We start from the raw sequence: 24,021 nt of genomic DNA on the forward strand, positions 1-24,021 counted from the left end.
TAGCTTCTGGGATTTATTGATAAAGTTATAGCATGCACTTTTTTATCTAGCCATAATTGAGGATGGGGCATGGGTTTGGCTTTTTGTTTACTGTGAACCTAAGCTTTCAGGTGTAGAACAGATGGTTTGTTTTTCAATACTGAAGCGACTTTTTTCTACATCTCCACAGCCAGTGGTTATTGGGCTGGCTGACATTCTTGGTGGAGTTCTGAACTTACATTCCATGAATTCTTAGATCTATGCAGTGCAGAAAGCATTTAACATTTCTTAAAAATAACTATAGATTAAATTTCAAAAGAAAATTTATAATTTTATATGTGCATATATTTTAAACATTTAATTACTTCTTATTCTGCAATTATAGAAAAAAATCTACACTAACCCCACATTCAACAGAGTGCTAATTTCCAAGATATATAAGGATCTCAAGAAGCTTACCACCTACCCATCAACACCTCCAAAAACCTAAGAATTAAGAATAGAGGAATCTGGAATGACTGAGAAGCACCTAAAAATGTTTCAAGTCTTTAGTGATCAGAGTAATGCAAATCAAAATGACCCTGAGATTCCACTTTACACCAATCAGAATGACTAACATCAAAACCTCAGGTGACAAAACATATTGGACAGGATGTAGAGAAAGGAACACTCTTCCATTGCTGGTGGGATTGCAAACCAGTACAATTACTCTAGGAAACAATCTGGATGTTCTTCAGGAAATTGGAAATAGATTTACCTGAAGACCCAGAAATACCACTCTTGGGAATATACACAAAGGATGCCCCACCATGCCACAGGGGCATGTGTTCCACTATGTTCCACTATGGCCTTATTCCAGAAGCTGAAAACACTCCAGATGTCCCATGACAGAAGAATGGATACAGAAAATGTGGCTCATTTACACAATAGGATACTACCCAGCTATTAAGAATGAAGACATTCTGAGTTTTGCAGGCAAATAGATGGGATTAGAATATACCATCCTGAGTGAGGTAATGTGGACCCTAAAGGACATGTACAGTATGTACTAACTAATAAGTAGATATTACCAACAACAAATGTATAGAATACCCAAGGTATAGTCCACAGAACTCAAAAAAGGTCAACAAGCTGAAGGGTCCAAGTGAGGATATCTCCTTCCCACTTGGGAGAGAGAAGTAAGCAAACCAAGTTAAGTGGAGAGTCAGGGAGGTACCTGAGAGGGAAAGGGGACTGGGAGGGAACATGATCTGATATTGGGTGAAGGAAATTGACTAAAGCTCTGAGAGCCACCAGAAAGAATGGAAACATGCAACCTCTGGAGTTAGGAAGTTGGGGGCATCTAACAGAATATACAGAGACCTGGGGGATGAAAGACTCTCAGGACTCAAAGGGAGGGACCTTATATGAAATGCCCTATAGTAAGGAGGGGGAATTCTAAAGCCTACCTCCAGTAGAAAGACAGTGCATCAGGTGAGGGATTGGATTGCCCTTCTACAATCAAAACTCTGACCCAGAATTGTTCCAGTCTGAAAGAACTTCAGGGATGGAAATGAAGTGGAGCCTGAGGAAAAGAAGGTCCAGCAACAATCCCAAAGTGGGATCCAGCTCAAGGGGAGGCCTCAAGGACAGATACTATTACTGAGGCTGTGGAACACTCAGAAAAAGTTACCTATCCTGGCTGCCCTCCAAAAGATTGAATAAGCATCTAAAAGGGTCGGATGCACCCAACCAATGAACAGAAGCTGCTGACCCTTGTGGTTGAATTAGGGAAGAGGTAGAAGAAGCTGAGGAGGACTAGCAATCTCAATTAACTTGTGCTCCCCCCTCCCATCTCTCAGACACTGGTTCACCAACAGGAAGCATACACCTGCTAATATGAGACCCTTAACATATATACAGCATATACGAGGTGGAGACACCCTCATAGAAAAAGAAATCTGGCATATGTTGAAATGTCTGACCATGAAAAAAAAAACCAGTTATCTTAGTTTTTGAGAATATAATCATATTACATCATTTCTCTCTTCTCTCTCCTTGCCTTAAACCCTTGTACACATTCCTTTTTGTTCTCTTTCAGATTCAGGACTTTTACATTATTCATTGTTACAAACATATGTATATACTGCTGGACTTAAGTTCTATTCTTATTTATGCTCTACTGTCCTCAACACCTGTCTGCAAAATGTTTTACTTTCTCAATATGTATTAGTTACAATTTTAAGTACACTTAAATTGGGGGAGGATTCCCTGCCTAATTAATATAAACCCAAAATTTTTTATATATTTGAAATACTGACAGATCATGATACTGTGCAATAGAATATATTTATTTATTCCTAATAAAATGTTAGTGCTTATTCATCTTTTTAGATATCACTCTGATATTACTTTGGCCACTCAGAAAAATGCATCTCTTGTACTGTGAGCTTGATTTCCTAGCGGGTAACAATTTGTAATAGCTTTAAGAATTTCTAGGGTCTTAGTTTCCATGACTGTAATCACCCCACTTGGGAGATTATGTGTTCTTCTGGGAATTTCAATGACTTTTACAACCAATTACTGATAAAGCACTACAAATTCTAGCCTTCACGCTTCATGATGAGATATCTTGGGCACCATAAATACTGTAGAAATTCTTATGGGATTAGAAAAGGATAGTATTTGTCTCTCTTTGTATAGATATTCACATACTCTCAGAGCTTATAATGTTTGATTTTCTCACAGCTATCTTTTGTGAGCTTTTAAGCTAAAAATCACTTAAATAACAATATTTATCTTGGAATTTAGATTGAGGGAATGATAACTAATACACTAAAGTAAAAAAATATATAATTAATTTTGATATAACGTAGCAAGCACTAATAATATTAAATGAAATTGAGGTATTTAAAAGGGTTCCCAATTTTTAAATCAATATTAACAATAGTAATTTAATTATTAGTTATAAAATTATTAGGATCATTGTATCTCTAAGAAAGTAAATCAAATAATATCACTTATTGGAGCAAGCAAACATCTTTACAGAAACAGAGAAGACTGTTTTTTGCCTCATGCCATGGGAATTCTTTAATTTCCATGATGCAAATTACTAATATTGTTTGGGTGATGATGCCCTATGGAGACCATGACTGTATAAAAATATAATTTCTCATACACACACACACACACACACATATATATATATGTGTGTGTGTGTGTGTGTGTATGTGTGTGTGTGTGTGTGTGTGTGTGTGTGTGTGTGTGTATTTCATGGTGAGATATCTTGGGCACCATGATTTTCTCATATGCATATATATATATATATATATATATATATATATATATATATATATATATACACACACACACACACACACACACACACACACATATGTCAGGAACCATAATGGGGACAAGCTAATATACTAGCAGATGATCATCCTGAAATGCCTGCCTCAGATTATTGTATAATCAGTGACAGGTGAGCCCCATTCAGCAAGGCTGTGGGGGACTAATTTTAGGAAAGATTCCTGCTATTTATATGCTTTTCCTGTTATTATTATATATTTATAATAATAAATAAGTAATAGCACACCCCTTTGGAGCATATCTCTGCAGATCCACGAAGATATACTGTCTTATAGTGATGCTATGTAGGCAAATAGATGACTAAAGTTTTAATGATGATCCTATAAGAATTCTTAAAATTATATTTATGATTATTAAGCTCTTTTATAGTGGGATTGCTACTAGGTCCTTTTCTATAATCAAACTGCCATGAGAACTCTTTCAGTCTCAGGTGTCACAAGTGTATTGCTCTTAGATGACAACCAGACTTTCTCCTACTCAGAGCACATTCCAAGAGGTTGTAAAACAATTAACCAAAGGTCATAAAAAGAGAACTAGGATTTATTATAGGTGTTAGGACAGAAGATAAAATATTGACTGGGTTTATCTATACAAAACTTCACTTAAAACTTAGTTATGGTTTTAAACTTTCTATGGACCTGTAGAGAAGACAAATAATAGCTAGATAATTACTCCTAATGTATATGCATGTAAACATTCTCTGTTGTAAACTTCTATTTCAGTTTATGAGTTGGTATTTTGTGTGAACTTATGATGAACTTTGTAACATGTGATCATGTATTCTGAAGGATGTTTAATGGCTACGGACAAGAGAAGTCAGACCAGAAGAATTGAGAGGAACAGAGCTGAGAGAAGAACTGAACTGAGGAGAAGTTTTTCATCAGAAGAGAAGCTTAGAAGGGGAATGCAGAGTAGAATGACTTAGAAACTATAGGTAACATAAAATAACTAAGAGAACAAGATGCAGGAGGCAGAGGGAAAGAGGAAAAAGAAGATGTTGCACAGAGCAGAAGGAGCAGGCAGGCTTCTCCTTACCACAAGACAGGACAGGTCCCATGGTAAGGACAAGACAGGCTTAATCTTATTGAGAAGCAAAGCTTTTTCTTACAAACATGGAGCTAATTCATTTAGCATTAAAAGGGGTGGAAGCTTTTTCTTTTTCGATGCTATAAATATTGGAATTCATCTTTCATCCAGAATGAGTGAGTTCGTTCTGTACCATTGCTCGGTCTTTTGCTCCATATGCACATGTAAACATGGATGTGTGTATGTATGTAATTGTGAGAATGTATGCATGTGTGTGTATGTAAATATGAAAGTGTGAGAATGCATGCAAGCTAGGCCCAGCTGAATGCATGAAAATATGTATGGAGCTGTATGTATGAATTTATGTGAGAATATGCATATTCTCTTTTTTTCTTTATTTTTTTATTTTTGTTTTCTATATTCTTTGTTTATATTCCAAATGATTTCCCCTTTCCCGGATCCCCCTCCCCATATATCCCCTAAACCTTCTTCTTCTGCAAGTGTTACTTTCTTCTCCTGATTCAATAGAAGTTTATTGCTCCTAACTTCCTGCTAGACTGACAAGCAAGAGGCATCTCAACAAAAGGGAAAAGGCTCTGGCAACTAATCCTTTACTTAATCTCCTGCTGTTTTAGGATGAGGTGTTAAAAGCCTGAGAGGGCAGTCTCTGGCTTCAGAGGAACACAGAAGGCAGGTCAGCTACAATAGCATAGCAACTTAGACTTAGAAAAGTAAACCTTCAATAATGCAATCTCTGATAAGTGGATATTAATTAGCCCAGAAGCCCTGAATACCCAAGGCACAAATTGCATAACAAATGACTCCCATGTAGAAGTATGGAGAGGGTCCTGATCCTGGAAAGGATTGATCTAACATGGGAAGAGAATATAAGGACAGAGAAAAAGGAGGGAGGTGATTGGAGAAGGGATGGAGAGAAGGTTTATGGGACATATGGGGAGGGGGGATCCGGGAAAGGGGAAATCATTTGGAATGTAAACAAAGAATATAGAAAATAAAAATATTTAAAAAAAGAAAAGTAAACCTTCTATTATACAGCAACCCTAAATTTTCCATAAGACAAAGTCTTACCCCAGAAGTTTGTAAGACAAAGTCTTACCCCTCATTATTTTATCTTTTTAAAAAATTGGGAAATTTTATGATGAAATTAAATTACTATTGGAATTACACAAATCACTTTAAGTTAAAACAAAGCTTCTTATGATAATTAATATGACTTTAAAATGTCTTTTTTAAATAATAGAAATATAAAATCTACTTGCAATATCAGTATGTGGGGATTGCTTATACATACAAAAAACAAAAAAAAACAAAAACAAAAACAAAAAACAAACAACCCTGTAGCTACTGAAAACTCAAGGACTGAAATCCTTACTAATGAATTCAATCTAAGAAAAGCTTCAAAAATCCACAGTAAATAACTTTATGCTTTAATTTTAATTCATTATTAATTTTTTCTTTGTAAATGGTAGTTGTGTTCATTTATTGTGTGTTCTGTTAAGATTATGAGGTTGTTAATGACTTATCAAAAACGTTTAAAATGATGAAAAATATAGGCTATAGATTATAATGTATGTCACATGTCAGACTCCAAAATTTTTTCCCAGATTTTCTTGTCTAATTGACCTTATGACTATCTTCTTATTTGGGTAAACCAACAATTGAAGTAAGCTACGGCAAAGCATAATCATGAAGATAATTTAAATTTTAGTGACTATTGACCTTTAAATATCTACTTACATTATTTAATTTTCAATCAACTTCTTAAATGCCAAAAAAAAACAAAAACCAAAAAAAAAACCCAAAACAAAACAAAACAAAACAACAACAACAAAAAAAACCCAAACAACTTTTGAAAAAACCCAAATTTGTCTGTTGCTCTTCTTACAGTCACAGATAATTATAGAATCAATATTCTTTTCTCCAAGTGATCAAACTGCAACAAATACACAGTTATTTTATCACCTTAGTTAAAAGGACAAAGAAATTGAAAGTAGTTAGTTTCCTTTATAAAATTATCATGGTTGACATTTTGTAGGAAATTTTATAATTATAAGGATCTTAGCGTTCTAAGTACATTATAAATATTAACTGATTTAACATTAATAAAAGCATTGTTGATCATGTTGCATTAAATTAGCAATTATTTTATGAAAATATTCTAATATGCATAATTATTGGAAATTTGAAATCAATTTAAATAATATTTCATATTCATTGTTCCAAATTTTATTCACAAAATGTCAAGAAAAAGAATAGAGAGCTTTAGTTTTCTATTTCTGTGTATCTATATTTTGCCTTAACCAATACAAATTTATAAAATTAACAAGTACTCAGTTTCATCTAAAACTATAATTCATAGTATTTGTGTTACCCAATTCATATACAATGGGCAGCTTTACTACTAAGTACTAAAAGGTCATGTCTGAAAATGCATTTATATAAATATGTAATAAATACATAATTACAGACTGTAATTAGGAAATGTTTAAACACATGCATTTATAACAATAATTAAAGAAGATGAAAGTTTAGATGATAGCAAGGTAAGACAGTATATAGGGAGAAAATTAAAGTGGGAAATGATATAATTACATTTTTGTTTATTTTGTTTTCTTTCATTTTCAATGAAAATAGATTCTCCTTTCATACAATATATTTGGACCAGAGTTTCCCCTCCTTTCACTCCACAAAGATTCCATACACTTCCCCAAATTCACTCCTCTTTCTGAAGCCATGTAGCTAAGGCTGTGGCATAACTCTGTTTTCTGGGGTATGTTTTTCGGAGAGGATCCACAATAATGCATGGCTGAGATGGGTGTACTCTGAGATGCAGGATCCTCAGAGATTTCATGCAGCATGATTTCGTGGTGCTAATATACCTTTCCTGCCACTATTACATAACCTAATGTGTTCTGGGCATCATCAGCCAACCCTATTGGGCAAATCTCCTGAAGATCAATAGGAAGATGTCTTTTAATGCTGTATAGATAAACTGATGATTTCAAAATTCTGAATAATTATTTTATGGAATTCCTAAATTAATACAGGCAATTTCAAACACCCTATAGAAAATAAGCACTAAAAGAGCCCTGTAAACCTTCAGGTACCATGGCATAATTGCACTAGGAAAAGGAAAAGGCTGGAAACAAATTTATAATCTAGGCAATTTCTTATAGGATAAGAATGGAATCACTATTTGTTAACTAAATTTCATTAACTGAAAATGGGCAATTTAATTTAAAGGTGCAAGGACAGAAAGTAAAAGATTGAATAGTTTATATCTATAAGACTTCAAAATAATAACACACAAGTTAGACGATTTTTTTCTGACAAATTCATGGTAACTTGTCACATAAAAACTATTGCTTTAAGCTTAAGATGAACTCATGGAACTAGAAAATGGATTATGAATGTTTAGTCTTTTTTTTAAAAAATCATTGGTTATTTTATTTATTTCCATTTAAAATATTATCACCCCTTTCCAGTTTCACCTCTGAAAACCCTCTACCCCAATGCTGCCCCTTTCCTTCTGTGAGTGTGCTCTCCCACCTACCCACCCACTCCTGCCTCACCACCCTGGCATTTCCCTACACTGGGGCATCAAGCCTCTCAGGAGAAAGCTGTATCAGGCTCCTGTCAGTAAGCCCTTCTTGGCATCATCAATAGTAACTGGATTTGATGGCTGTATATGGGATGAATGTCCAAGTTGGGCTGTCTCTAAACTGCCTTTCCTCCAGTCTCTGCTCTCCATTTTGTCCCAGTATTTCTTTTAGACAGGAGTACTTCTGGGTTAAAATTTTTTTTGTGAAGGGTGGATGGCCCAATTCCTCAACCAGAAGCAGTGCCTAACCAGGGAAATGGTCTCTATGGTTTTTTTCTCCCCTTTGTTGGTTATTTCAACTAAAGTCATCCCAGTTGGGTCTTGGGAGCCTCTTGCTTTTCTGGACTCTGGGACTTTCTGTTCCAGAAAGAACTTGCTACCCAAGTTCCCTATCCCCCATTGCTACTTGCCTCTATTGAATTTCTTGACCCACTGTACATCTCCCCATCTCTTAGCACACATGATCCTGCCCCCCCTCTTTTCCTTTCCTCTCCTCTCTTCCTACCATGACTCTCCCACCCTCTACATCCTGTGATTTTTTTTTACTAGTCTTAATGAAAAGACATGTAATCAATCCTGCTGTAAATCCTTAAGCCTTATAAATCTATGACATGAACTATTGCTTTAAACTGACTTTGAGCTCTTGGAATGTAAAATTTCTTAAAAACAAATCATGTGATCAATTATCCTGAAAAGATATAAAAATTAAGAACAAGGAGAAAGTAGTGATGTATCCTTTTCTGCTTCACCCAGTATGCTTGTGTCTGTGTGTTTGACTATTCTTTTCTTCCTTCCTTCCTTCCTTCCTTCCTTCCTTCCTTCCTTCCTTCCTTCCTTCCTTCCTTCCTTTCTTCCTTCCTTCTTTTCTTTCTTTCTTCCATCCCTCCTTTTTTTCCCTTTTCTGCCTAGTAAAGAATTAAGGAACTTTGAATCTCTCCACTGGCCAACTAGGGGCCCATGAGTCAAAAAGAAAATAGACCAATTAAAGTTTCTTTTCTTAATTACTGTGTTGGGAGCTAAATTGTGAGAAGAGAAGCCATCAGCATTTGGCCCACAACAATGCCAACTTTGCTGTCTGCTGCCTTCCCCAGCTACCTGAATGCAGATCTAGATCTCTGAACTCCTCTATTATCCTCACTTTCAGAAAATAACATGCCTCCTATAGATCATAGCCAAACAGGACAAGACATGAGTCATTAAGAAAAGGCAAAAGCCCTCACATACAGGCTAAAAAAGGCAACCTAATAGGAAGAAAAGTGTTCCAAAAGCAGGCAACGAGTGAGAAAAATACCTCTTCACACAGTTATGAGTCTCACAAAAACACCAAGAAAGCAGGCTTAGCATGCATGCAGAGGACCTGGGACAAACCCTTGCAGGTCCTGTATTGGCTGTTTCAGCCTCTGTGAACTGATATGACCCTTGTTTGATTCAGTGGGCCATGTTCTTCTTGTCTTCTTTCCCCTCTGACTATTACAATCTTTCTTCCCCCTCTTCTGATCTGCAAAGGAATGGAACTGATCTCCACTTTAGTTTATTTTTTGTTGGTTATTTTATTTATTTACATTTTAAATGTTGTCCCCATTCTCAGTTACCTGCTACAAAATCCCCAGGCTATCCCTGCCTCTATTAGGGTGCTCACCCACTTACCAAACTATTTCCTCCTCACTGCCATAGGATCCCCTTATGCTGGGGCATCTAACCTCCACAGAACCAAGGGCCTCCTCTCTCATTGATGCCAGATAAGGCCATCCCCCGCTACATATGTAACTGGAGTTATGGGTCCCTCCATGTATACTTTTTGGCTGGTGGTTTAGTCTCTGGAAGCTCTGGTTGGTTAATATTGTTGTTATTCCTATGGGGTAATCTCCTTCAGCTGCTTCAGTCCTTCCCTGAACTCTTCCTTTGAAGTCTTTGTGCTCAGTCCAATGATGGGCTGTGCATATCTGCATCTGTGTTGGTCAGATGCTGATATAGAATCTGCATGAGACATGAGAGGAATCAACTCAATACATTGCAAACCAGTCCCAACACTGGAAGCCTTGCCTACCTACAAAAAAAATGGCAGTTTCAGACTCATTATCCTCCATTACAGGAATTCTTCATTAAGGTCACCCCCATGGACTCCATCCACTCCCCAATGCTCCCTAATCCAGCTGCTTTTCTCTATACTTTCTATATTCAACACTCTCCCTAAACCTCTTCATCCTCACTGATGTCTCTACTTGCCCCCAGGTACAGCCACAACATTTATTCTCTCTTCCCTTCCTTGGCAGTTTATGAATCACCTACATAGCCCTCTCTCTACCAAATCACTTTTGGTCTGTGAATTGTAAATTATTAAATATTCAGTAATTATTCAATTATTCTCATATATGTTAATAAATTAATGCATGCAATATTTGATATCTGGATTATCTCATTCAGGAAGGTTTTTTTCTAATTGCATCTATGAGCCTTCCAATTTTCTAGGTACTAGGGGCAAGTAGAGCTTCAGCATCCAGCTACCCTCTGATGACATAAGGTGGAATGTTTCAGCCTCCCAGCTTGTAGAAAAATAGATTTTATGTAGACAAGAAGCTTCCAGGGCTAGGACTTGGGATACTTAGTATAAATAAATAAATTGATTAAATAAGTCTGGGTTCTTTCGACCTTCTGGCTATTATAAATAAGGCTGCTATGAACATAATGGAGCTTGTGTCTTTATTGCATGCCTGGGAATCCTTTGGGTATATGTCCAGGAGAGGTATAACAGGGTCCTCTGGAAGTGTCATGTTCAGTTTTCTGAGGATCTGCCAGACTGATTTCCAAAGTGGTTGTACCATATTACAAACAACCCCAACAACAGTGGAGGAGTGTTTCTCTTTCTCCACATCCTCGCTACGCCTGTTGTCTCCTGAGTTTTTGACCTTAGTCATTCTGACCTGTGTTGACGTGAAATCTCAGAGTTGTTTTGATTTGCATTTCCCTAATGACTAATGATGTTGAGCATTTCTTAAGGTGCTTCTCGGCCATCCAAATTTCTTCAGGTGGCAAACTTTCTTTGTTTAAGTCTGTTCCCCATTTTTAATAGGGTTATTTGGTTCCCTGGGGTCTAACTTCTTGAGTTCTTTGTATATATTGGATATTAGCCCTCTATCAGATGTAGGGTTGGTGAAGATTTTTTTCCCAATTTGTTGGTTGCCATTTTGTCCTTTTGACAGTGTTCTTTGCCTTACAGAAACTTTGTAATTTTATGAGATCCCATTTGTCAACTCTTGATCTAAGAGCATAACCTACTGGAGTTCTGTTCAGGAACTTTTCCACTGTGCCCATGTCCTCAAGGGTTTTCCCCAGTTACTTTTCTATTAGTTTCAGTGTGTCTGGTTTTATGTGGAGGTCCTTGATCCACTTGGAGTTGAGTTTCATACAAGGAGATAAGAATGGATCAATTTGCATTCTTCTGCATGCTGACCTCCATTTGAACCAGCACCATTTGTTGAAAAGGCCATCTTTTCCACTGGATATTTTCTGCTCCTTTGTCAAAGAGCAAGTGACCATAGGTGTGTGGATTCATTTCTGGGTCTTTAATTCTATTCCATTGGTCCACTTGCCGGTCACTGTGCCAGTAACATGCAGTTTTTAACACTATTGCTCTGTAGTATTGCTTGAGTTCTGGGATACTGAATCCACCTGAAGTTCTTTTCTGTTGAGAATAGCTTTAGCTATCCTGGGTTTTTTGTTATTCCAGATGAATTTGAGAATTGCTTTTTCTAACTCTGTGAAGAACTGAGTTGGGATTTTGATGGGGATTGCATTGAATCTGTAGATTGCTTTTGGCAAGATGGCCATTTTAAATATATTAATCCTGCCAATCCACGAGCAAAGAAAATTTTTCCATTTTCTTAGGTCTTCTTCGATTTCCTTTTTTTTTTTTCCTTCTTCAGAGACCTGACATTCTTGTCATATAGAGCTTTCACTTGTTTGCTTAGAGTCACACCAAGATACTTTATATTGTTTGTGGCTATTGTGAAGGGTGTCATTTCCTTAACTTATTTCTCAGCCTGCATATCCTTTGAGTATAGGAAGGCAACTGATTTGATTGAGTTGACATTATAACCTGCCATGTTGCTGAAGCTGTTTATTAGCTGGAGGGGTTCTTTGGTGGAGGTTTTTGCGTCACTAAAGTAGACTTTCATGTCATCTGCAAATAGTAATAATTTGACTTCCTCCTTTCCAATTTGTATCTCTTTGACTTCCTTATGTTGTCTAATTGCTCTAGCTAGAACTTCAAGTACTATATTGAAAAGATATAGAGAGAGAGGACAGCCTTGTCTAGTTCCTGATTTTAATGGGATTGCTTCAAGTTTCTCTCCATTTAGTTTGATGTTGGCTACCAGTTTGCTGTTTATTGCTTTAACTATGTTTAGGTATGGGCCTTGAATTCCTGTTCTTTCCAAGACTTTTAGCATGAAAGGATGCTGAATTTTGTCAAATGCTTTTTCAGCATCTAATGAAATGATCATATGGTTTTTTTCTTTGAGTTTGTTTATGTAGTGGATTGCATTAATGAATTTCCTTCTATTGAACCAGCCCTGCATCCCTGGGATGAAGCCTACTTGATCATGGTAGATGATTGTTTTGATGTGTTCTTGGATTTGGTTGGCAAGAATTTTATTAAGTGTTTTTGCATTGAATTGATAAGGGAAATTGGGCTGAAGTTCTCTTTCTTTGTTGGATCGTTGTGTGTTTTTGATATCAGCGTAATTGTGGCTTCATAGAATGAGTTGGGTAGTGTTCCTTCTGTTTCTATTTTGTGGAATAGTTTGAAGAGTATTGGTGTTAGGTTTTCTTTGAAGGTCTGATAGAACTCTGCACTGAAGCCATCTGGTCCCGTGCTTTTTTTGGTTGGAAGACTGTCTATGTCCCCTTTTATTTCTTTAGGGGTTATGGTACTGTTTAGATGATCTATTTGATCCTGATTTAATTTTGGTGTGTGATATTGTCTAGGAAACTGTCCATTTCCTCCAAATTCTCCAGTTGTGTTGAGTATAGACTTTCATAGTAGGATCTGATGATTTTTTGAATTTCCTCAGTTTCTGTTATAATTCCCTTTTCATTTCTAATTTTGTTAATCTGGATACTGTCTCTGTACCCTTTGATTATTCTGGCTAAGGATTTATCTGTGTTGTTGGTTTTCTCAAAGAACCAGCACCTGGTTTTGCTGATTCTTTGTATGGTTCTCTTTGTTTCTGCTTGATTGATTTCAGCCCTGAGTTTGATGATTTCCTGCCTTCTATTCCTCCTGGGTGAAATAGCTTCTTTTTGTTCCAGGGCTTTCAGGTGTGTTGTTAAGCTGTTTGTGTATGCTCTCTCCAATTTTTTTTTTGGAGGCACTCAGGGATATGAGTTTTCCTCTTAGCACTGCTTTCATTGTGTCCCATAGATTTGGGTATATTGTGTCTTCATTTTCATTAAATTTGAAAAAGTCTTTGATTTCTTTCGTTATTTCTTCCTTGACCAAGGTATCATTGAGTAGAATATTGTTCAGTTTCCATGTGTATGTGGGATTTCTGTTGCTTTTTTTGCTACTGAAGACCTCTTTTACTCCATAGTGATCTGATAGGAGGCATGGGATTATTTCGATCTTATATTTGTTGAGGTCTGTCTTGTGACCAATTATATGATCAATATTGGAGAAGGTACCATGAGGTGCTGAGAAAAACATATATTCTTTTGCTTTAGGATAAAATGTTCTATATATATCTTTTAAATCTAATTCGTCCAAACCTTCAATTAGTTTCACTGTGTTCAGTTTCTGTTTTCCTGATCTGTCCATTGAAGAAAGTGCAGTGTTGAAGTCACCCTCAGTTATTGTGTTAGGTGCAATGTGAGCTTTGAGCTTTAGTAAAGTTTCTTTTATGAATGTGTCCTTGCATTTGGAGCATAGACATTCAGGATTGAGAGTTCTTCATGGTGTATTTTTCCTTTGACCAGCAAGATGTGTCCCTCAGAGTCTCTTTTGATGACTTTGGGTTGAAAGTCAATTTTATCTGATATTAGAATGGCTACTCAGGCTTGTGTCCTGAGACCATTTGCTTGTAAAATTGTCTTCCAGCCTTTTACGCTAAGGTAGTGTTTGTCTTTGACACTGAGGTGTGTTTCCTGTATGCAGCAAAATGTAGGGTCCTGTTTAAGTATCCAGTCTGTTAGCCTATGTCTTTTTATTGGGGGCATTGAGCCCATTGATGTTAAGAGATATTAAGGAATAGTGATTATTACTTCCTGTCATTTTTGGTGTTATTTTTTAAATTTGATTGGTTATCTTCTTTTGTGTTTGATGAAAGAAGGTTACTATCTTGCTTTTTCCAGTGTGAGGTTTCCCTCCTTGTATTGGTCTTTTCCTCCTATTATTGTTTGTAGGACTGAATTTTTGGAAAGATAATGGGTAAACTTAGTTTTGTCATGGAATATCTTGGTTTCTCCATCTATGGTTATTGAGAGTTTTGTTAGGTATAGTAGTTTTAGCTGGTATTTGTGTTCTCTTAGAGTCTGCATGAAATCTGCCTAGGATCTTCTAGCTTTCATAGTCCCTGGAGAGAAGTCTGCTGTGATTCTGATAGGTCTTCCTTTATATTTTACTTGGCCTTTTTCTCTTACTGCCTTTAATATTCTTTCTTTGTTTAGTACATTTGGGGTTTTGGTTATTATGTGACAGGAGGTATTTCTGTACTGGTCCAGTCTGTTTGGAGTTCTGTAGGCTTCTTGTATATTCATGGGCATCTCTCTCTTTAGGTTAGGGAAGTTTCTTCCATAATTTTATTGAAGATATTTGCTGGCCCTTTAAGTTGTAAATCTTCACTCTCATCTATGCCTATAATCCTTAGGTTTGGTCTTCTCATTGTGTCTTGGATTTCCTGGATGTTTTGGGTTACAAGCTTTCTGTATTTTGCATTTTCTTTAACTGTTGAGTCCATCCATGGTTTCTATGGTATCTTCAGCATCTGAGATTCTTTCTTCTATCTCTTGTATTCTATTGTTGATATTTGCGTCTATGGCCCCTGATTTCTTCCCAAGGTTTTCTATCTCCAAAGTTGCCTTCCTTTGAGATTTTTTAGTTGTTTCTACTTCTGATTTTAGATCCTGGATGGTTCTCCTACTTGTTGGCTGCTCGGTATATAGCTGGCTTCATTCAGTGCTTGGATATGGTGCACTGTGGTCGAGGGTGTTCCTCTATTTTCATGCTTCTATAGGCAGCCATCCAGTATGACCAGCACTATTTGTGAAAGACTCTTTATTTTTTTCAAGTGTGTGTTTTTCGCTTATTTGTCAAAATCAGATGTCCATAGCTTTGTGATTGTATTTCTGTATCTTCAATCTGATGACATTGAACAACATGTCTTTTTTCTTTATATTCCTTCAGTAGCTTGTGATATTTTTTTCTGTAGCTCTGTACTACAAATTGATATCAGGGATGCTGATATATCTTCAGCAGTCTATTTAGGCTTCAGGATTGTTTTAAACATCTTAAGATTTTGCGTTTTCATAGGAAGTAGAGAGCTTTCATTTAACAATCTGTAAATAAATTGTATCGGCATTTACAATGAATCTATATATTATTTGAGGCTATTGATAAAGGTTTTTCTGTTCCTAATTTCTATCTTTATCCATAAGTCATTTGTCTTTGTATGTAGTAGTAATACTGATCTGGTATCCAGACACTTTATTGAAAATATTTATCAACTTGAAAGGAGTCCTTATAGAATTTTAGAGTCACTTATGTATACTATCATATAAAAATTTCAAATAATATTTTGTATTCTTCATTTCCAGTTTTGATACCAATGGTCTTCTTCAGTTTTGTTATTGTTGTGGCTAAATTTTTCAAATACTGAAGAGAGAAAATGTCAATATATATATATATATATATATATATATATATATATATATATATGAGAGAGAGAGAGAGATTGTAGACTACCTTTATTCTCTTGATTTTAGTAGAATTTTTAAGTTTATTTTTATTACATTTTATTCTGCCTATAAACTTGCTATAACTTGCCTTTATTATGCTTAGATATGTTCCTTTTTTCCTAATATCTGTAGTACTTTTATTTTGAATGACTGTAGAATTTTTGTAAATTTTTTTTGGGGGGGTGGGAAGATGGTGGGTGGCATCTAATGAGATATGATGGATTTGTTGTTTTCTATTTGCTATTGGCTTGTTTATATTTTGTGTTATTGCTTTTGCATTTCTTTCATTATATTATAGGGTGAATGAACATTTTGATTTTTGTATGTTGAACTATCACTGAATCACTTGGGTGAAACCTACTTCATCATGATGTAGGAGGTTTTGACATGTTTTTGAATTCAGTTTACAAGTGTTTTATTGTTTATTTTTACAAATATTTTCATAAGAGAAATTGAGTTTTAATTCTCTTTCTTTGTTGTTGAGTTTTTATATGGTTTCAGTATCAGGGTATCTATGGCCTCCTAAAATGCAGTTGGCGATGTGCTTTGTGTTTGTATTTTGCAGAATACTTTGATGAATACTGGTGTTAACTAATCTTTGATCTTTTAATAGAAAACTGAGCTAATTTTGGGGGAGCTCAGAGCTTCTAATGAGTGCTTCTATTCTTTAGGTGCTATAGGGCCTAGTTGACTTGTTATCTGATCTTAGTTTTGCTTTGTTAAGTGGTACCTATAGAGAATAATTCCATCTTTTTTATATTTTCCAAGTTAGGTAGAGTACAGGTTTTTAAGAATATGTCCTTGTTTTTCTCTAGGTTTTCTCCATGTCTGTTTTAAGCTTGCCTTTTCATTTCTGATTAATTTAGATATTATTTTCCATCTTTTAGTTTGTTTCGATATTTTACCTCTCTGGTTGATTTCCTTAAAGAACCAACTCTGTGTTTTACTCATTCTTTGTATTGCTCTCTTTTACTGATTTCAGTTCCAAATTTGGTTATTTGTTGCCATCTACTCCTCTTGGATGTCCTTTCTTCTTTTTGTTCTATACCTTTTATATGTGCTGTTAAATTGCTATGATGAAGTCTCTCTTATTTATTTATGAAACCAATTATGACTATGAACTTTCTTAGTAGTTTTCTGAGTAAAATATTCTGAAAATATCTATTAGATTCATTTGATTCATAAACTCAGTTAGCTGGCAAATTTTCCCATTAAGTTTTTGTCTGGATGACCTGTCCATTGGTGATACAGGGGTATTGATGTTTCCCAATATCAATGTGTGAAGGTTAATTTGTGACTTAAGATATAGTTATAGGAAGCTTTAAAAAAATAATAAAAGCTTTAAAACACTTGAGTGTTTTTATGTTTGGGACATAGATTTTCAGAGTTAATTAAAAAAATATTGGAAACAACAGCAAAAAGAAAAAGAAGAACTAAACAGATGACTCGATAATTAAAAATACTGCCTGCTATCAAGAAGGTATCGATCCCATGCAAACCTTTTTCTGCCTATATCTCCAGCTGCAAGGGTTTTGACAGTCTTCTGGTTCTCTTTTGGGACCATCCATGCAACATGTGCACCAATACGTATACAAGCAAATGGATACACTTACACATAAACTAAAATATAAATTAAAATTACTAAAACAAAATGCATAAGAGTCTGGGCAAAATGATAAAGATGTGAGCAGAAGAGGCTGGAGAAATGGTTCAAAAATTAAGAGTGCTTTCATTCAGTACCAACAACTTCCTTAAGAAACACAAAACGCAGCCTTAAGGCTGTGTGTTTCTTAAAGATTAAAGAATTTAAATATATCTCAATATAAAATAAATAAACAAATAAAACATGTGCTTGCTTTACAAAAGAACAAGTCCAAACTTCCAGTTACTGCAATAAATTTTGTTTTAGTAATCATAATAAAATTTAAAATATTGGGTTCTATTAAGCAATATTTGTAAATATTGAGTCCATTAGTGGGTCTAATTTCACAAACAAATATGAAATGTAATGCAAAGTATATTGTAGTAGTTTCTCATAAAGAACAAAAATGATGCAATTTCCAAGTCATTTTTAAATTTATGATTGATATAGATATTGTACAAAATAAAACTGATCATCCAAGAAGATATTTCAAAACATCTTAAGTGTAATTTTATCTCATTTCTTCTTCCTTGCGACAATGTCACAGAATTAGATAGTTATGCTGTCAAGAGAACAATCTTCACTTTAACTTAAAGTTTGCATTTTGTTTTCGTATTTGCCTTGAATAAATGCTTTTACCTAGTTTCAGAATATAGAGGCAAATTATGCCTCAAATTACGTGACTATTTACATGATCCACGTTTATGTGTGTGTTATTTGTCTATCAGTAATTTGATGTCTTTGTCATCAAATACTGAAATATACTAGAAAACATTGATGAGGTTTGATTACTCAGGCACACAATCATTTTACTGAACATATGTAAATAATGTTTGCATATACCTATAGAAAACAATGTAATAAAATGTTCACTGCAACAGAGTATAAATGCTTCAAGGCAGTTGGAAAATTGATCATAGTGTGAAGTTTCTTAAGTCTTAACTGTAGTTGAATGATATATGCTTTTTTTTACAATCTTATTTTTTGTGAATTCCTGATCATGAACCTTAATCTATTCACCTCCCTGTGCCTCTGTACAGTGCTCTCTCCCCTTTCAACTTCTACCCAAAAAGTAGAGAAATCTCATAGGAAGTTGGTGTTTCACTGTGTGTCCCACAGTGTACCCTTTTGTATAAATTTGTATAATTCTTTATTTGGAAATATTCCTTATGATGAATCAGTGATCCGTTTCAAGGCTTATGGCTTTCGTTACACTATCAATAATGGGCCTTCACCAGAACTCCTCTCTGATATCCTGTTATTGTCCTTTGTTAGAGAGATTCAGCAGGTTTGGTTCTTTAGGTATGGTCCCTTCTCCAGCAGTTCATGGATGGTGTAGATGTTGGGATGGGCTAATTCAAAGCCCTGGATCTGGGCCTGAGTGATAGCCAAGCTGTTCAGCAAGCCAGATGACCTATAGCCATACCACCAGGATGAACTCTCCAGCAATGCCCTGGTAGCACATCCAATGCTGCAGCCAGCAAAGGGCAGAGCCAGTTCTTCCACAGTCATGCATACTGATTAGCTCAGCCATACCCCTAGCAGGAGCCTCCTCTCTAGCCCATTAGGAGGAGGGTCAGCAATCCCACTTTCATGATAATGGAACCAGCATTCTTGCATGACACAAGTGGCAAGGGGTTGAGGAGGAGGGTATTCCTCCTGCTCTACTCCATGTCAGACAAGTGACAGAGGCAGTTGTCCAGATCTCACCCTCAGTGCCACATCACAGGTACCCCAGACACCTCTGGTCAATCTTGCTGCTCTGGTCAGGTGAGGTACAAGGCTGCTTTCCCTAGTGCTGCAGCTGGTGAGACGCAGAGCCATATTTCATGACCTGTAGGCCAGGTATTCCATCAGTCATAGGTGGCAAGGGGCAGGCAATGCTTCTCCCCTTTGCCCATACCATAGCATGCCAGGTGATTGGTAGTGTCAGATATCCTGTACTACCGTTCTTGGGGCTGAATCACCGGCAACCCCTGCAACCAGGGCCAGCTCTACTGTGTTTCCTGAGCAAGATATTCAGTCCAGTACCATGAATGCTATAGCTGGCAAGGGGGCAGGGCCATCTGTTCTGCTCTTATTTCTTGGGCCAACCTGAAGAAATGATACCCAGCCACGATACCCAGCAAGTGATGAGGCCATCTCTGTACCATCATCAGAAATCAACATGTCCCCAAGTAGTGGCACTGACCAAGGATACTCTCCTGGACTTTTGTGCTAATAGGCCTTGCTGCTGCAGGCGATTGGCCTAGACAGGATGGGCCTATAGCTCACCATGGCATTAGATAGCTTCACTGACTTTTCCCATCAGGCTATTCCTCACTACTTTTATTTCATTGTGTACACATCCTTGTGCTTCATTTTCTGTTTAATTTCTCTACCATTTATTTGTTCCTTATACTGGCACCCAGGGTCTCTGGGTATTTGTGTCTTCTTGGAAGTGCTATTCCTTGCCTGTGCCATGTGGCACTGAGCAGGGGTTATCTTGGGTCTGGCCTGCCAGCTCAGACATCGTGGTACTGTATGTACATGATCTTGGGGTGCTTTGTCTATAAGTGCTGTTGCAAAGTAATCTCAGGATAAACATAAACTGGCAGAGTTGACAAATCAGTATCTGCATCATTAAGGCAGAGAGAATACAAATAGATCACAGAGGTTAGATGGCCAGCAAGCTGAAAAGAAAGAAATTTTCAACTGGGTGAGAGACCTTGTCTCAAGGCAATAATGATAGGGAAAAATAATACAGTCAAGCCTTTCTTTGCCTTCCACTGGAATGAATACACAGGTGGGAACAGTCCAATCACAGGCATTCCTGTGCATCCCCCTCACTGTCTATAACAGTCAGGAGAGCTGTTATAGTGGCCCTACAACTTGCCAGGACAGTACACCAGAACTGAGTCTTTTGGTGAGGCCTCAGGTGAGCCAGTCCTGAAGATGTAAGGCAGAGACAGCTGGCCCAGCCCCTTAAAGAAAACTAGGCAGCACAGTGGAGTTGACCCTGCCTCCTGCTGATGGCTGGCTTAGCTGGAGCAGTGCTAGAGTGTCAGGCTAGCTCTCTCATCTCACGACCCCCAGCTCTCCCAACACTCAGGTACCAAGCTGCTTATAGGTGGAGGTCACCAGTCATATAATTGCAAAAGAGAGGCATGACCAGTTTTCTCTCACACCCAGAACCTGTACCCTGCCACCAGGGCCAGCTCTACAGTGTTGCTCAAGGCACAGGCAGGGCCCACTATCTTCAGTGATGCAATTCATGAGACAGAGACACCTCACCTCCATTCATAATCTCAGGGCCACCTCTCCCAATTGTCAGATGTAGCTGCCCACCGCCATATGTGAACTGGATACCTGGAAGAGAATTCTGGGGATCAACGGGAAGGGGTCGAAAGAGAAATGAGTCAAGACGACAGTTGCCGATAGAGACTGACTTTACTATTATTTAGCCAATATATATATAGTCTTTAGAAAACCACCCTGCCCCCCAAATGGCCGTGAATTCATTGGTTCTTCTTCTCAGCGGGTCGCCTGCTTTCAGTCATGCAGGTTTCTGCTGGTCTCCAGGTGAGACTGCTCTGAGGCAGCCTTGGTTGTTAAAGTGAAAGTGGCTGTACTGTTCCCAACAGAACAAGGGCCAGAGATAACACCAGGGGAAGGGTGGAGGCTGCCGGCCATGAATGTCACAGCTTGAATAGGATGGGCTGAGAAGTCCAGCTAAATGCTGTGGGGGAAGGGACAGTCACAGATAGCTAACGGTAAGGAAGAAGAAGGCATTACCCCTACATCCAGCACACTTTATGGGAGACTGGTGGCAGAGCCAGCTCTCCCATACTCCTGCCCTACCACCAGGGTTAGCTCTGCTGTTAGCCAGGCAAAGTGCAGGGCCCACTCTTCAGAGTGCTGCATCTGGTGATGGGTAGGGCTACCTGTCCCATGATCATGTCCATGGGCAGCTTTCTCACCTGATGGAGTAAGCTCTCCCACACTCACACCTGGTCATCAGCTCACTGGCAAATCTGTGCTGCCTTGGAGAGGCACAAGATCATTCTCCCAAGTGCTGCTACTGGCTAGTGAAGAGACACATAGCTAATGAGGGATGGGGACAGTTCTGCATAAACCCAGCACATTAACGTTTCCCCCAGTGGCTCTCTTAACTAGGGACATCCTCTTGCTCTCCAGTGGTAAAATTAGCCATGGACATCGACACCACAGCCCCCTGCCACAGACCCAGATGTAACCCTCAGTGGCAGCTCAACCTGAAACCTCACTAAGCCTCCAGGTCGCAAAGAAGCTACTCACAACTGCCTCCTCCTCTCCATCATTGAGTCCTACTCCATCTCTCTTCATAGTACTCAAGCTGCCCCACTTCTCTTTTTCTTAGGTCTGTCTACCCCATAATTGCCCATCGGTGACTCCAATCCTGAGTCTGCTGTCTGGCCTGGTGGCAAGTAGGTATCTAATACAGGCCTGCCTAGGCTGTGTGCCTGAGGGTAGGTTTGTGAAGTCCACAGGTTTCTGTCTGTCATCCTCCTCCCTTACTATGATGTGAGAAGTTAGGGAAGGCTCTGCATATCTGTGACATCCCCACCTGTGCTGTGTGCCAGAGGGCTGGTCTATTGTCTACTTGCCTGGCCCTGGGCTGCTGCGTGGCATGGCACAAAGCAGGCTTCTGCCTGTTTTCTTCCTCCTACACTCTTTTGCCTGTGTTTAATTTGATTTGGTTTGGATTGGTTTGATTTTTATTTGTCATAAGCATAAAATAGCTTTGGCCACAAAGTCAGGCATCAAGCTAGGAAAAGCAAAGGCCTGCCAACTACGTTGCTGACTGATCTAGGAACATCACCACCAAGATGTCTCTTTGCTCATTTTTATGGGGGTGAGAACAATTCTTGAATTTAGTTATCATTTGATCATATTCTTTGCCACCCCCAAGTCCTTCTAGTTTCTCTCCTTACCTACCCAAAAATAGCAACCCAATATAAGAACAAAATTTCCTAAAATCACAGACTACATGAAATACCAAGTAAAAGACAAGAAAAAGAATAAAAGTAAAGAATAATCAAAACATATACATAAAACAGAGCAAAACGAACAAAAACAACAACCTATGAAGTCCATTAAATGTTTGTCAATTGCCCCTAAACATGAGGTCTATACTGGAAAGTTAAAATATATCCAATGAAACTTCATTGGGGAAAAAATAAATAAAAAAAATTTGACTTTTCCTCTCCCAGCAGGTAGAACATTGTAATGGCTATATTTTTATTCATTCATTTTTTAAGTATAATAAAATAAACCACACTATGATAAAACAAAATCTATCAGATCAAACTTGCCCTGGACACACTAGAAAGAAAATAACCCAAGAGAATGCACGAACATCAGAGAACCATTCATGTGCTTACTCAGGTGTCTCATAAAAACACCAAAATGGCAGCCATAATCTATACACTGCAGAGCTGTGCAGACCTGGGCGGGCCCTGTGTGTTCTGTTCCTGTCTTGGTGAGTTCATAAAAGCTTTACTTAGATTGATTTACAGGCCATTGCATTCCTAGTGTCCTTCCATCCCTCTGGCTAATGCATTTTTTTGCCTCTTCTTCCAGGAGGTCCCCAAAGCTCTGAGGGAAGAGATTTGATGGAGATAACTGATGTGGGGCTGAGTGATCTGCAGTTTCTCTGTCTGGCTGCTGTGGATCTACACATGTGTTTTCTGCTGCAGGAGAAGGACATGTTACTGATGATGGCTGAGCAAAGCACTGACCTACGAATATAATTAGAACAGATTTTTTTAACTAAATTCCAATATAAGTATTATCTTGAAACTGCATGTTCCTTTGCATGTTTAAACTCTAACACATGGCATTATTGTGCATTAGAGCTTTGTTCAGTACATGGTTCCAGAAGACTATGACTTCGTTTAGCTCTATGATAAAAGAGAGCTGCCCAAATGACTTTGTCCACTGCATGAGAGTAGAATAATGTGAGAACACAGCTGTGAATCCTCATTTCTGAACTTCATTAAAAGGATATTTCCAGAACCCCACTGGGCATACAAGCCAGTCTAAGGCCAGGCCCTATGCCCAGCAGCAGATGGCAAAGACAAAACACAGGCAATGCTATTTTGGGATGTTTTTAGGCACTTTCCAATTTTTATGCTTCTTACCCTGCAGGTCTTTTTCTTATTTGTAAGGGTTTTCAATTTTTACTTTTAGGAAATTTTTGTGTGCAGCAATGTGTACATCATTGAATCTATAAAAGTTCTTTGTGCTTTTTTCTTTTTATGACCTCTTTGCTGTAGTGTTTATGTTTGCTTGCTTTTATTTTATTTGATATTCATTAATATTATTACTTATATTACTTATTATATACAGGATTTCTGTTCATTTCAGATGGCTGTAAAGGATTTGAATTTCGGGAGTTGAGAGGTTGGATGATCAGGGAGGAAGTGTGGGA

This window comes from Apodemus sylvaticus, chromosome 8 (assembly GCF_947179515.1).
Source record: "Apodemus sylvaticus chromosome 8, mApoSyl1.1, whole genome shotgun sequence".
Classification (NCBI taxonomy): domain Eukaryota; kingdom Metazoa; phylum Chordata; class Mammalia; order Rodentia; family Muridae; genus Apodemus; species Apodemus sylvaticus.